Source organism: Apium graveolens, chromosome 2 (genome assembly GCF_009905375.1).
Source record: "Apium graveolens cultivar Ventura chromosome 2, ASM990537v1, whole genome shotgun sequence".
NCBI classification, from domain to species: domain Eukaryota; kingdom Viridiplantae; phylum Streptophyta; class Magnoliopsida; order Apiales; family Apiaceae; genus Apium; species Apium graveolens.
The window spans coordinates 147,553,832-147,569,811 of record NC_133648.1 but is presented as its reverse complement, the minus strand read 5'-3'; the positions used below and the strand labels follow the sequence as shown (position 1 = coordinate 147,569,811).

General features: G+C 38.7%; 1 long non-coding RNA gene across 1 annotated transcript; it reads right to left on the bottom strand.

Annotated features, from left to right (window-relative positions):
• Positions 1-10,746: 10,746 nt before the first annotated feature.
• Positions 10,747-11,181, bottom strand: LOC141706476 (uncharacterized). Its single transcript, XR_012568838.1, has 3 exons — positions 11,084-11,181; positions 10,878-10,979; positions 10,747-10,777 (listed from the first exon to the last, which is right to left on the bottom strand). It is a non-coding gene; the product is annotated as an uncharacterized LOC141706476 (long non-coding RNA).
• Between the last annotated feature and the right edge of the window lie 4,799 nt (positions 11,182-15,980).

Sequence of the window (15,980 nt, the reverse complement as noted above, 5' to 3'; positions counted from 1 at the left end):
ATACGCTCTCGTATTTCCGTAGTTTGATTTTTCGAAAATTGGACAGCGTCTCCTTTGTTTATCGGACTACCCGTCGATACAATTCGACATCTCAATCAACAATCAATCTAATCAACTCAAATTCATAACCCAGCCACGCAATCCAATAATCTCGAACCAACAACCCAATCACGAGTCACAAATTCCTAAACGTCAATTCAAATCAATTAATTATTATTATCCGATTATTTACATCTCGAAAATAATTTATGAACCAAATTAATATTTTGAATTTTAGGACTCAGATATCGATCATCACGATCCACCGTCGGCTCGCCGAGGCTCATTGCCGACGGCGGTAAAATTCGCGGGTAACCGAAAAATTTCGGGTGTCCAACGCAAAATCTACCAATCAAATAAAATTTGTTCTGGCACAAAACATTTATTTCACGAAATTCATCAACTAATTTCTGCAGTAAATTCAGTGAAACAGTTAAAATCTAATTATCCACACACGAATATAACACGCGGCCTTAACACAGGACCGGAATTTTGGCCGGAAAACAATAAAACCAGACAACAACTGTACCACCGCAACAATACACACATCAATAAATGGATATACACACACACACGCATACACGCGTGTATATGTATATACACAGAAGCATAACATCCAGAGAACAAACAGCGAATCACTGGCAATTACCAACATCGGAATCGCGGCAATACCAGAAAAACAACAGGAATCCATGGAGGAAGATTGAAGATGGAGAAAAAGAAATAAAGGGGGAGAGAAGAGAGTGATGCGTGAGAGAGAGGCGAGAGGAGTGAGAGAGATGTGCGAGAGAGATGATAAGAGGAGAGGAAGTGAGTGAGCTGCGTGTGTGTTTTATTCGCTAGAAACAAAATTAAACAGAGTCAAGACACGTGTCCAACCAATTGCTGATAAATTAACACGTGTCTACAAGGATAAATACGAACCTTTTAAGGCCCGATTTATTCTGAAACTCGCAATTACGAACCGAGTCGCGCTTAAAACAAATTCATAAAATCACCAAAATGGTCTTACAATGTTAGAAATATCCTGGAGTTTATAAAAACATAAGTTTTATAATTTAAAAATAATTTCCGAAAAGCAGTATATACTCGTATTTCTCATTTAACGAACCGAGGTGTACTTAAAACAGATTCAAAAAATCATGAAAATAATCTTAAAATATTATAAATATCCCGAAGTTAATAAAAACATGAATTTTGAAATTTAAAATTATTTTTTAAATGCACTTTATATATGCTTTAATCAAATAAATGAAACAACGCGCGGGTAAAATTAATCCTGAAAATTTCCAAAATAATTTTAAAATTCTCGGAATATTCTAAACTTTAAATAAATATAAGTTTCATAATTTTTAAAGATTTCCTGAATTAAATATAAGTTTTACAAATAAATACAATCAGAAAATCATATAGGGTTAAATAATTGATGAAATATTGATTTTTCAATTTTAATAAATCCCAAAAATAAATATTGTCATTATAAAAGCATAAAAACAATTTTAAAGATAGTTCCAGTATTTATGAAAATAAATTTGCAATAATCCACTTTTAAAAGTGAAAACAATTCAATACGATCCCATAATTAATCGCGCGGACAACCCGGTGCACTATAAATCACATATAGATAATACTCAAGCATCACATAGTGGTCAAAACCAACACACATATTTTATTTAATAATTTCCATAATAATCACATATATAAATAACTCAAAAATACACGAGTCGTTATAATAGATACCAAGAAGGAAGTCCCTAATATACAGGACATACCCGTAGTAAATGAATTCGAGGATGTATTTCCGGAAAACTTACTAGGATTGCCACCTGACCGGGAAATAGAGTTCGCTATAGAGTTAGCACCAGGAATGACACCAGTATCCAAGGTCCCATATAGGCTAGCCCAGTTGAGATGAAGGAACTAGCTTCTCAACTGCAAGAGTTATTAGATAATGGAATGATAAGGCCCAGTGTGTCGCCATAGGGAGCGCCAGTACTGTTCGTAAGGAAAAAGGACGGCAGTATGAGATTATACATAGACTATCGAGAGCTGAATAAGCTGACTATAAAGAATAGGTACCCTCTCCCCAGAATTGATGACCTATTCGACCAACTCAAGGGAGCTGTACATTTCTCCAAAATAGATTTAAGAACAGGATATCACCAATTGAAAATCAAACCGGAAGATATACGGAAGACTGCTTTTCGCACTAGGTATGGACATTATGAGTTCTTAGTTATGTCGTTTGGGTTAACCAATGTACCCGCAACCTTTATGGATTTGATGAACAGAGTGTTCAAAAAGTACCTGGATATATGTGTGATAGTTTTTATCGATGATATTCTGATCTACTCAAAGACAGAGCAAGAACACGCAGAACATTTGAGGATAGTCTTAGAAATTTTGATGAATGAGAAATTGTATGCCAATTTCTCGAAGTGCGAGTTTTGGTTGAGAGAAGTTCAGTTTTTAGGACATGTGGTGAGTAGCAAAGGAGTTTTAGTCGACCCTGCCAAGATAGAGGCGGTATCCAATTGGGAAAGACCAACTACCCCAACGGAGGTTAGGAGTTTTGTGGGTTTAGCAGGATATTATCGAAGGTTCGTGTAAGATTTTGCTAAGATAGCCAGTCCACTGACTAGACTTACCCGGAAGACAGAAAAGTTTGTATGGACAGAGAAATGTGAGGAGATTTTTTAAGAACTGAAAAGGAGGCTGGTGTCAGCACCAGTGCTCGCTCTTCCCGATGGAAAGGGAGAGTTTGTAATATACAGCGACACATCGCTTAAAGGATTAGGATGTGTACTGATGCAGCACGGCAAAGTTATAGCATATGCCTCTCGGCAATTGAAGGAATATGAGAGCAGATACCCTACGCATGATCTATAATTAGCAGCCATAATGTTTGCCCTAAAAATTTGGAGACACTACCTATACGGTGAGAAATGTGAGCTACACTGACCATAAAAGCCTCAAATATATTTTCATTCAAAAGGAACTGAACATGAGACATAAGAGATGGTTAGAGTTGATAAAAGACTACGACTATGAAATTTTGTATCACCCGGGTAAAGCCAATGTGGTGACTGATGCCCTTAGTAGGAAGGAAAGACTCAAGATGATGATGACATCAGAGGAGTTAATTAAAGAATTTGAGAAAATAGAAATCAACGTGAGAATGACCGGTAAAGGAACAGAAGGATTATTTGAGATTAAGCTAGTGTCGGAACTGACTGAAAAGATACGAGTATGTCAGGAAAAGAAGATGAGCGAAGAAAGAGGAACATTGACTGGTGAGGAAGTGAGGTGCGAGAAGGGCGAGAAAGGGATCATGAGATACGCGTCCCGAATTTGGATACCAAATATGCAAGAGTTAAAGGACGAGCTGTTGCACGAAGGGCATAGCTCCAGATATTCAATCCACTCAGGAAGTACGAAGATGTACTGTGACCTTAAGGAATATTATTGGTGGCCTAACATGAAGAGAGAAGTAGCAGAGTGGGTCATCAAGTGCTTGACATGTCAGAGAGTGAAGGCTAAACATCAGGGACCTAGTGGACTGTTACGACCCCTAGATATTCCGGAATGGAAATAAGAGCATATAGCCATGGATTTTGTTACAGGCTTACCAAGAACAAAGACCAATCATTATTCCATATGGGTTATCATAGATAGATTGACCAAGTCCACACACTTCCTACCAATCAACGAAAGATACACCGTAGACAAGTTGGTAGATATTTACTTGAAGGAAATTGTAGTAAGACATGACGTTCCTGTAACCACAGTGTCTGATAGAGACCCAAGGTTTAATTCCTGATTTTGGAGAAGCTTCCAGGAATGCGTAGGCACCAGACTAAACATGAGTACCGCTTACCACCCCCAGACTGATGGACAAAGAGAAAGGACTATTCAGACTCTAGAAGATATGTGATAGGGATAAATAAATCCTGATTGTATAATTAAATATTACATTAATTGTACAAGGTATGGGCTGCTAGGCCCAATAAGAAAATGTATGACATTCAGACCAGAAAGGTTAACATATCGATCAGGCCTGATGGACCAGATCAGGCCTAATGGAACAAAGAAGGCCCAAAAACGCTGATTATTTGTTAATTTCATAATTAATAAATAAGGGAGAAAAACAGCTATTAAGATAAGTCCTAGTGAGGATATAAATCCTTGTAGATTGGCCTCCAAGGAACCTCATGGGATAAGGAATCAACTTCCTACTCCTTAGGACTCCTAAGTCTATCCTAAATCAGTGACTTGACCACCAAGTCTCCTATACCAAGTCCAATTCAAGGACTCCCAACATCTATATAAGGGGTCTCACCCCACAGATCAGAACTACGTTTTTTGACTTGATCCTTGACAACAACAACCATGGCGAGAACACGGAGAACAACTAGTGCTCTGGATGAAGGAACACCATCGGGAACAACCCAAATGATTTCGTCCACCGTGGAGATACCTCCTCATTCGACTTATACATCTACTCAGGTGGAAACCCAGATAGAGGCAACTCAACCTCAGCCACAAGGGACGACTCCCTCGACTATTCAAGGTACGAATCCTCAAGTTCAACAAGTACATATACCTGTGAATTCTCGACCCGTCGGATATGAATATTCAACTGTTGTTACTACTAACCCCCCTTATGGGATGCCCCTTCCCCCCGAGGTTGGAGGAAGTGGATATGCTGGACGAAGTGAAGCACGAGGGCAATCGCCCCCCTATATACGAGGTTTGGCTCCTATCCCCGAGGATCGGGAATTTTCTGGTCCTTACACTGAGAGAGACTCTGGATCTTCGGATGATGAAGTGGCCCTGAGAAGGAGGCATCCTGGCAAAGAGCCAATGGCCGATGGAAGGCAACGCCCTCAAAGCACCCAAGGGGCGAATCCCCAAGAAGTGCAGGAAAGGATCAGGGCTCATGAGGCTGAGATCCAAAGGCTGAGGCGTGATTTGGAGGCTCACCAGGCCACCAGACCCCAGATACCTCCTAGGGGGAGAAATCCTCCCCCTGTCATAGACCTGGATGGTCCGGTACGAAGAAGGGCTGTCGTCCCAAGAACTGATCCAACCAATCTCCTTCCCCTTGGAGATCCTGATGATCCAACTCCACCCTTCACAGAAGAGATAATGAATGCCCATATCTCAAGGAAATTCAAGATGCCCACTATCAAAGCCTATGATGGCACGGGAGACCCCGCTAATCATGTTAGGACATTCTCTAATGCACTACTGCTACAACCCGTGAATGACGCTATTAAGTGCTGGGCCTTCCCTCAAACCCTGCCGGGTATGGCTCAAAGATGGTACAGTCGCTTACCCCCAAACTATATTGGATCATTCAGAGAGTTAAGTCAGGCTTTTATTAATCAATTCATCATTGGAAGAGTCCATGAGAAAAGTTCAGCATCTCTTATGAGTCTTGTGCAGGGAGCTAAGGAATCCTTGAGAGATTACCTGAATCGTTTCACAAAGGAGGCTTTAAAAGTCCCGGACTTTGATGATAAGGTAGCCATCATAGCACTGCAACAAGGAACTAGGGACGAGTTTTTCAAGATGTCCTTGGCCAAACGTCCCCTTGAAAGCATGTTGCAGCTCCAAGAGAGGGCAGGGAAGTATATCAAGGTTGAAGAAAGTATGAGGAAGACCGTAGTAAGTAATGACCCCACTGGAGGCAAGAAGCGGAAAAATGATTTAGAATATATTGCAAAGGAAAAATATCCTAGAACCGAACAAAACCCTGATTCAACCCCCAAGAAGGGAGGACCTGGTCAAAAGTTCACTGAATACGCTAAGCTGAATGCTCCTAGAAGTCAGATTTTGATGGAGATTGAGAAAGATAGAGATATTCGCTGGCCTAAGCCCTTGAAGGCTGATCCCGCCAAGCTAGATAAGAGCAAATATTGCAGGTTTCACAAGGATGTTGGCCATGACACCGATGAGTGTAGGCAATTGAAAGATGAAATTGAGTTTTTGATTCGAAAAGGAAGATTGAACAAGTATACTGGAGATGGAGGGGACAGAAATAATAATGAAAGGAAGAACTTTGAAGATTGTAGGAGGGACCAAGACGATCAGGGGTGGAATCCCCAACCTAGAGGGCCGGTTATAAATGCAATTTTTGGAGGACCGCGACGCCCTCGAGGACCTGTGATAAACACGATCTTTGGAGGTCCAACTGCTGCTGGATTGTCCAAAAATTCCAGAAAGGCATATATTAGGGAGGTTATGCATATTGTTGGAGAAGCCCCGAAGAGGGCCAGGACAGAAGTAACATTGGCTTTTGATGATTCCGACCTAGAGGGTGTGAAGTTTCCTCATGACGACTTGCTGGTCATAACACCGATAATAGGAAATAGCCCGGTTAAGAGGGTCCTTGTGGATAATGGTGCTTCTGTGGATATCTTGCTCCACGAGACCTTTCTAAGGATGGGGTATAACGACTCCCAGTTGACACCAACCGACATGCCGATATATGGATTTGCTGGAGTAGAATGTCCTGTGGAAGGGATAATCAAATTGCCAACCACCATAGGTACGGAACCAAGGCAAGCAACACAGATGCTGGATTTCGTGGTGGTAAAGGCTAGTTCAACTTATAATGCTATCATAGGGAGAACAGGGATGCATGCCTTCAAGGCAGTCCCCTCTTCCTACCATTCAGTCATGAAGTTTCCCACCCGAAACGGGATTGGAGAAGAGAGAGGAGATCAAAAAATGGCTAGAAGCTGTTATGTGGCCTCTTTGAGAGCAGATGGAGTCGGGGGGCAGGTTCTTCCTATTGAAGATATGGATGTCCGAGAAAATGATGAGAATAGAGGAAGGCCAGCAGAAGACTTGGTTTCCGTTCCTTTAGACCCCAAAAATCCTGAGCGGATGACTTTCATTGGAGCCACATTAGAGGAGCCCCTTAGAGGGCAGTTGGTGAAATTTTTGCAAGAAAATAGTGATATGTTTGCATGGTCAGCAGCTGATATGCCGGGCATAGACCCGAAATTGATTACTCACAGGTTAAACGTGGATCCAAGTCGGAAGACAGTAAAACAAAAGAAAAGAAATTTTGCCCCAGAAAGACAAGAGGCTATAAAACAGGAAGTAGAAAAGCTCTTAGAGGCTGGTTTCATTGAGGAGATCCAATTTCCGGAGTGGTTAGCAAATCCTGTAATGGTGAGGAAGGCTAATGGAAAGTGGAGGATGTGTATAGACTTTACTGATCTGAATGATGCATGCCCTAAAGACTGTTTTCCGCTGCCAAGAATTGATACTTTGATTGATGCCACTGCTGGACATGAGATGCTGAGTTTCATGGATGGATTTAGCGGATACAACCAGATCAAAATGCATAAGGATGACATTCCAAAGGTATCATTCATCACTGACATTGGTGTTTATTGTTATCTTGTTATGGCGTTTGGTCTCAAGAATGCAGGAGCCACCTATCAAAGGTTGGTGAATAAAATTTTTAAGGATCTTATTGGTAAGACTATGGAAGTCTATGTTGATGACATGTTAGTCAAGAGTCTAGTAAAGACTGATCATATAACCCATTCGAGGGAAGCTTTTGAGCTCCCGAGGTACCACAAGATGATGTTGAATCCTACGAAGTGTGCTTTTGAGCTCCCGAGGTACCACAAGATGATGGTCTCAAAGAGGGGAATTGAGGCTAACCCCGATAAAATAAAGGCGATGCTGGACATGGAACCACCAAAAACTGTCAAGGATGTTCAGAAGCTCACAGGAAGGGTTGCTGCGCTAGGACGATTCATCTCCAAGTCGGGAGACAAGTGCTTGTCATTCTTCAAGTCACTAAAGAACATCAAAGACTTTGTATGGAGTGAGGAAAACCATAAGGCATTTGAAGAGTTAAAGAAGTATATGGCCCAGGCCCCGTTAGCCAAGCCAGTTCTGAGTGAAGTTTTATTCTTGTACTTGGCTGTTTCAGAGAGCGCCTTGAGCGCGGTGTTGGTTAAGGAGGAACCGAAAGTCCAGAAACCCGTATACTATGTCAGCAAAATTTTGCATGGTGCTGAGTTGAATTATTCAACTATTGAGAAATTCGCTTTAGCCTTGGTAATGGCTTCGAGAAAGTTGCGTCCTTATTTTCAGGCTCACCAGATTGAGGTGCTAACAAATCAGCCCCTGAGAAATATCATTCACAGTCCCAAGGCAAGTGGGAGATTGATTAAGTGGGCAATAGAGCTGGGAGAGTTCAATCTCAAGTATAAGCCACGTACGGCAATAAAAGCCCAGGCACTAGCTGACTTCGTGGTGGAATGTACCATACCCAACCAAAAAGTCGGGGGGCAGGAAGATGCCATACCTCAAGACAAGAGAGTCGATAATGGGGGCAAAGAGAAGGATGATAAAGAATATTGGGTTCTCTATTTTGATGGAGCATCAAAAACAAACTCCAGTGGAGCAGGATTGGTTTTGCAAAACCCTGATGGGTTCTTAATTGAGTATGCTATGAAGCTAGACTTCCCAACCACAAATAATGAGGCAGAATATGAAGCCCTGATAGCTGTCCTTGGTCTAGCTGGGACACTTAGAGTCAAAAACTTAAAGGTTCATGGAGACTCGAAGCTGATCATATCCCAGGTAAAGGGAGAATTTGAGGCAAGGGATGATACGATGGCTAAGTATGTCCGCCTAGTAAGGGCTGTGATGACCCAATTTAATGAATGCCATGTTGAACACATTCCAAGGGAAGAAAATGCTAAGGCAGATGCGCTATCAAAGTTTGCTTCATCTGAGATAGAAGAAAGTTCAGGAAGTGTGTACTTCCGTGTTTTGAAGACACGAAGCATAGATGTTAAGCTTGTGGCTCCTATAGGCCTGGGGACGTCATGGATTGATCCCATCAAGGCTCACATTCAAATTGGTTGGCTTCCAAGCGATGCAACTGAAACACAGAAGTTAAGTGTTCGAGCACTAAGGTACTCTTTGATAGATGGGTTTCTTTACAAAAGATCCACTATTAAAAATATGGGATCAGACATCGGTTCTGAACCGATGTTAAAAAAAACTGAACCGATATCTTCGCGTGTGATGTTAAATGTCATCAGCCTTTGACATCGGTTCACAGCCGATGTCTATTACAGTGCTATACATCAGTTTTAAGAATAATTCTGATGTCTTTGCAACAAATTTCAGCTTATATTACAGTATTTCTAGGTGAATATGAGTATATTATGGGGTAATTATCCATTAAAACATGAAACCTATAAGCTCTAAAAGATATTTTTTTTAAAATCTTTCAAACAAACCGATGTGAAAATCTAGATCAGACATCGGTTATGTTGTCTGACCGATGTGAAATGGTCCATCAGACATCGGGTACTTTTATCAACCGATGTAAAATAATGGGTTAGACATCGGTTTCATTCATTTGGTGATGTTAAATCCTTTTGTTTAACATCACTGTTTTTTTCTAACCGATGTTTAATCTTTAATATTGTAAAATTTAAGACATCAGCTATTGAAAATTCGATGTTATTTGGCTTAAAATACATTGATTTTTTTACAGAACCGATGTCAAATGACTATTTGACATTGGTTTTTGTTGTTCTTTTTCTTTTAATATTGTTTCACCTGATGTCTTTTGTTCATTTTTACATCAGTTTTAAATTACCATTCTGATGTCAATGTACTGTAAATTGCATATGCCATCCTGGTACTATTAATAGCCCAGGGAACCAATTGCAACCAGAAAAATACCAACAATATGCAATACATCCAACCAAATTTGTAAAAACATAGAGGTATACATTGATACCAAATTTACTAACATTCAATCCAACAAGAGCTCAATTCGGACATTACATTCCAAGTCTAAAAAAAACATCCCAACTAAAAACAATAAAACCCAAATTCTCTAGTTATTACATCCAACATTCTAAACATGTTTGACTAGTTAATATGTACCACTTGTCAAATTTCGACAATTCCAAACATAAATCAGAATGATGGATGCAATTGTCACCAAACATCCCTTAATTAACCACCAACCACCAGCAAACACAATATCAATTCACATACTTCAGAGGAAAGCTATATATATAGATACTTATCATTTTTACATCTTGTCTTGGATAAATTCAAGCACCTCCATCCGCACCTCATCCAGCTCCTGCCTTGTGTAGGACTTTCGAGTTTTGGCTGCCCACTATAAAACACACGTAAAAATTAGCAACCAGAATATTATTAACCAGAATTGCCATATGTATAATTAAAAATAAACAGAACCAACTATTTATAATTTAACCAGAAGAGGACCTTTTCTATATTTAACCGTAATTTTCTTCGTTAATCCAAAATTATACTAGATAGTTCCTTATCACTAATAAAAACAAGATCCATCTGGAAATCACTAATAATAAAAACTGATAATAAAAATGGCACTCATATTTATCTATTTTGAAAAACTACACAAAAAAATTCTACATGCCATCTATCGAAAATGATTTGCATATATACCTTGGTAGTAAAAGATAGCTCCTTATCAGCAATGATATCTTTCATGTATCGCATTATAACATAACCACATTCAACCCCTCCTGGTTGTTTGGGAGATCCCTGTTACAATATAAAATCTGAATTAGCACCAGAAATTAATTAAAATTACAAAGTGATAAAAAAATACAAAAAACTTACAAGAAGATTCTTTATCTAAGGAGCTTTATTTCCCCTTCCAGTTTGAGCATTGTAGGATTTCATCGCTCTACATTGCAGAACAACAAAAATATACATGATTATTTTTCAAAAGGGAGAATATTTACTATATATATATTTATATATAGTAATTAACAGAAATATATTACTCTGTTAATGATTTTTCCAACTCGTCAAAATGTGTTGGATGTGGCAGAGGGTTCAGAATATAAATGTCGCCATCCCAAATTACAACCAAAATCCAGTGGCAACTATGTTTATAAAAAAGAAAAAAGAAAAACACAAGTCAGAAATTTTAAAAAAACTACCTAAATATATTAATTTGTAAAAGCATGTCTAAATTAAAAATACTTACTTATGATTATGTGGCATGAAGTACATGCGATAGGGACTACTCTCTTTCAACCGATTAACAAAATAAGAATGAAAAGATTTGTTCAACGTAAATGTAGCTCCTGGATCGAAAAATCCATATAAGACCACATCATCATTCTTCCTTCTCAATCTTAATCAGTCTTTGCAAGAGCCTACTAGGGAGTGAATTACATTACTTATAATATCCGTATAAAACATGAATATTGAATATGTAACGATAAAAAATTAACTTACGCCATATAAGCAGATATTGCAGATTGGCCAATCATATCGAATTCCAACAATGCTTTCACATTTTCATGCAATATATAAATTATTTTCTCAGTCCCAAACACGTCTGAATCACACGGAATTGGTATTGACTCCCCAGTGGCTTTCATGAAGACTGCAGCATGTTTGTATAACACCTTGTACTGCTTTGGCACATTCTTGTTTAGCTTCATTTTTCTATAATCATCTTGAAGTTTCTGCAACTCATCTTTCCGCTTAGACTGCCCCTGCAACACTTCCTTTTTCTTTTTCTACACAAAATTAAATAAAACAAGAATAATCGATTATTATTGACATAACTACTATAGAATGCAACAATCAATTCAGAGTATATTGACATAATTTTTATATAACATACCGCCACAGTTGGGTAGATGATCAATTCACGAGGCCATGCTACGTGAGAGCCAACTGCTTGGCGTATAACCTCAATTTCACCAGGTATGGGCACTGGAACCGACGCCTCTGGCTGGATGTGTCCGTCAACCGACACACGAACATGTCCGGGCTTTAGAGGCACTCCGTCTACTGAAACATTCATCTCTTCGTGATCATCAAAAACTGTTCCAAAAGCAACCTTGTTCTCTATGCAATCCAGTGCAAGCTCAAATGACTGTGGACCCTACATTATAGTGAGGGATCAATTTAATTTTATTGCATAAATCCCAAGTCTGTAGGCATATATCTAGTAGATCTTAATAATATTTTACCTTCTTTCCGCTCGGAGGAGATGGGTCAAAACCAACAAAGTCTTCATCATTTACCAACAACTGTTTGGCACTCAGCGGTTTAACAGCAACTCCAACATTCCACTTATCAGCAGCTCCCTCTTTATTAACAGGTACTTGATAACTTGATTTGTCAGAGAACATAGGAGAGTGACCATTCGAAGCATTAACCAAGGCCTTAAGTTCAGCCATCTCCCGCTGATTTCTTTCCAACTGATCCAACAACTCTGCCTTGGTAATTTTAGTCTTTTTCGCTTTCGGCAAATTGAAGAATGCTGTTGGAGTGACAAAGCCGCCAACCCCTCGAACCCTTCCTGCGTGCTCAGGAGTCTGAAGTGCCGTAGTCAACACATCTTCTGTTCCATGTGGAACAAATTCACCCTTCTCCTTCATTTCAAGTAACTCAGCCTGTAAAATAAATGCAAACAATTAGTGCATTATTTATGACGCAATTATCTTTGAAGGGAATGCAGTATTAAAAATATCACTTACAATTCTCGCATTTATTTCCGCTTGCTCTTCAGTAAGCTCATCAGGATTCTTTGGCATCCTAGCCTTCCACCAAAAAATTGTACGATCAGGTTTCTATTTCCGCTTTAAGTTCCCTTTTTATCTGTTAAAAAAGAGAAAATGTTTAAACTCCCTTAAAACTTAGAATTGCAAAGCCAAATAGATATGGTTCTTACTTCTTCTTCTCGCAAACCAATATACCCCTTCCTTGACAAGCGGTGATGATATTTCCGTTTACCCACTCTATTGCTCTGTAACTTACGTTGTTCCTGCACCAAAATAAATTAGTAAAAATTAATAAATATTATTTAACCAAAATCTATTTAATCATTTAGCAAGTAAAATGGTAATCCTGTATATTTTATTAGTAGAATATATTCATACCAGCCATTTGGGGCTCGTCCTCTCTGCAACAAATTTCTTCCAAGGTTCTTTACCAACAAACGCATACTTCTTCGGAGGCTTCATCAATTTCTTCTTTTTTCCAATAAATGGCATCACATATTTTGCAGTTAAATCAGCTTTAAACTGCCTCCATTTTTCACCTGCCGATTGTAGCACAAGCTTCTCACTTTCTGGGGCAATTTTGAATGTGTCCTAAAGAGCCACATAATATAAATTAGCCACATAATTTACAGTCACAATTTAAATAAAATGAAGAAGTCAACAAGGGATATAATTTACCTGGACATCATCCCATAATTTTGCTTTTAGATCATAATCCACTTTTGGCCAGTTTTCAGTGTCGATTGGAATCATTGTCCTTGCGAGCATTCCTATGTAAGACTGTAAAGTAGGCCTGGTATTTCCGATGGGAACTCCAAAATCATTGTATCTAACTTTAAATTTCTTTCCCCGAGCTTTCTTCACCACTACTTTGTGAAGAGCTGAAACACCACGCGCACCTCCTAGCCTTTTTTTTGCAGATTCAGAAGTGGTCATCGTTTCTTCACCACTACTTTGAGTTTGATATTGTGGAGGGACTTGAACCAACTTATCATTACAAGTCTCTGAAGTTTTGACATCAGGAACAATCTCATCCTCAACCTTTTCAGAGTTATTCTTCCTGTCATTTTCTTCGAAAAATTACTTTCTTGGCTTTTTGCTTCTTTGCCATTTTGCTCCCTTAGTCTGCATTAAACTGAATAATAAAGCCATCAGTTGAACAATATATTTTCAGTCTGTCATTAATTAAAGAAGTACAATTAAATAATGCAAAATAATTAAAGAAAAAATAATCAGTACAATCAGTAATTATGGATGAATTACTTATATGATTATAACAATGCAAAATAAAAGAAAAAAAATTAACAATATATTTTACACATTATAACACAATTAAAGGCAAATATATATGGTTCATTCAGTCATCCAAATTCCCATTTAGATATATATTTTACATAAAGCTACATCATCAGTCAGTAACGACATTAGGTGCAGGAGTTTTAGTAGCAGTATTTTTAATCCAAATTCCCTCAACATTAGGTCTAGCAGTATGAGCGACATCATCAGTAGTGACATCAGTTGCGGGGATGTCAGTGCAGAATGGGGGATGTTCCATGATCGTGTCTCCTAAGTCATCTTCATTATACAATTCATGGTAGTCTCGAGTTGTGGAGGACAGAACAATAGACCAGGTAACATCAACGGGATCTTCAAGGTAAAACACTTACTTGACTTGGTCAACAGAAACATATTTATCTTTTTTGTGACCTTGTCGACTAAAATCCACAAGTGTGAACCCAAGATTATCAACCCTTATTCCTTTATCATTACTTGTCCATTTACACAGGAACAAGGAAGCTTTGAATGCATGGTAGTCTAATTCCCATATCTCTTGTATGATACCATAAAATGTCAAATCACTTTCTACGGGGTTCAAGTCCTTGGCACTAGAAACCTGGACCGCTTTAGCAATGACAGACACCCCGCTGTTTCGAACAACGCGTATGTCATCTCGTTCCTTTGTAAAATATCGCACTACATTCACTAGATAACCTTGATAAGTTAGTACTGAAAATGATGGCTTGGCAGCGAGCCATCTTATCGTATCTAAAACACCTTTGTTGTTCTCCCTTAGTTCATCATTCACCTACAGATATGATAAGAAATTTTAATTCCTAAATAGCTAATAGTCGTCATTACACTACAGATCAAAGAACCTAATACAACACTGACTTTATTTTAAAACCAATCAGCAAAGAGCCGATTGTGCTCTCTCATGAGCCAATGTAAGCTTTTCCTTTTCCCTCGGTGAATTTCTTCAAGATATTCCTTATGCATTCTGAAAAATACATATGGAATGATATATTAAAGACACATTACAAGACTAATTACTGGATAATGAGGAATTGAAAATAACAAACTGCATAAACTCATAGAATATATGGAAACACTTCAGCGTTGTTTAGAAGGACATGTAGATGTGCTTCATCTCGCTCTTTCTCTTCCACTGATTTTATTATCACAACGGATAATGGACCTGATATCTTATTATCTTGGTCCTTTGGAAGACCGGCAGTGGAGTAATTCTGACTAAAAAACTCGGTGCAGAATTCTACGGACTCTTCTCCAAGGTAACTCTCTGCCATACAACCTTCGGGATAATAACGGTTTCGAACATAACTCTTTAGTACTTTATTAAACCGTTCAAACGCATACATCCACCTATAAAATACTGGTCCACATAAGCGTAGTTCCTGGACCAAGTGGACTACTATATGTACCATTACATCAAAAAATGACGCATGGAAAACCTTTTCTAGATCGCACAAGGTTAGTATAACATCTGACTACAACTTATCCAGTTTTGACACGTCTACTACTTTGTTGCACAAAGCATTAAAAAACAAACACAATCTAATAATTGTGACCCTAACATGCTTCGGAAGAACGGAGCATATTGCAACCGGGAGTAATTGTTGGAGAAGAATGTGGCAATCATGTGATTTCAGCCCGTAAATATTCAAATCAGGCATGGAAACACAATTTTTTTATGTTCGATGCATGTCCGTATGGAAGTTTCATCGACATTAATGATGACAAGAAAGTCCTTTTTTCTGCCTTTGACAAAGTAAAGGGAGAAGCAGGCAAATAGGTTTTCTTTACTCCTACTTGGGGAGCCAAATCAGATCTAACGCCCATTTCCATCATATCACGACGGGCTGCCGCACTATCCTTTGTCTTATGGCGCATATTTAGTAATGTGCCAATCAGACTATCACATACATTCTTCTCGACATGCATGACATCAATACAGTGCCTAACATGGTGAAATTTCCAGTATTCTAACTCAAAAAATACTGACTTTTTCTTCCATGGACTTTCAACCTTCTTTGCCTTCTTCATTTTCTTCCCAAATTCAAATTT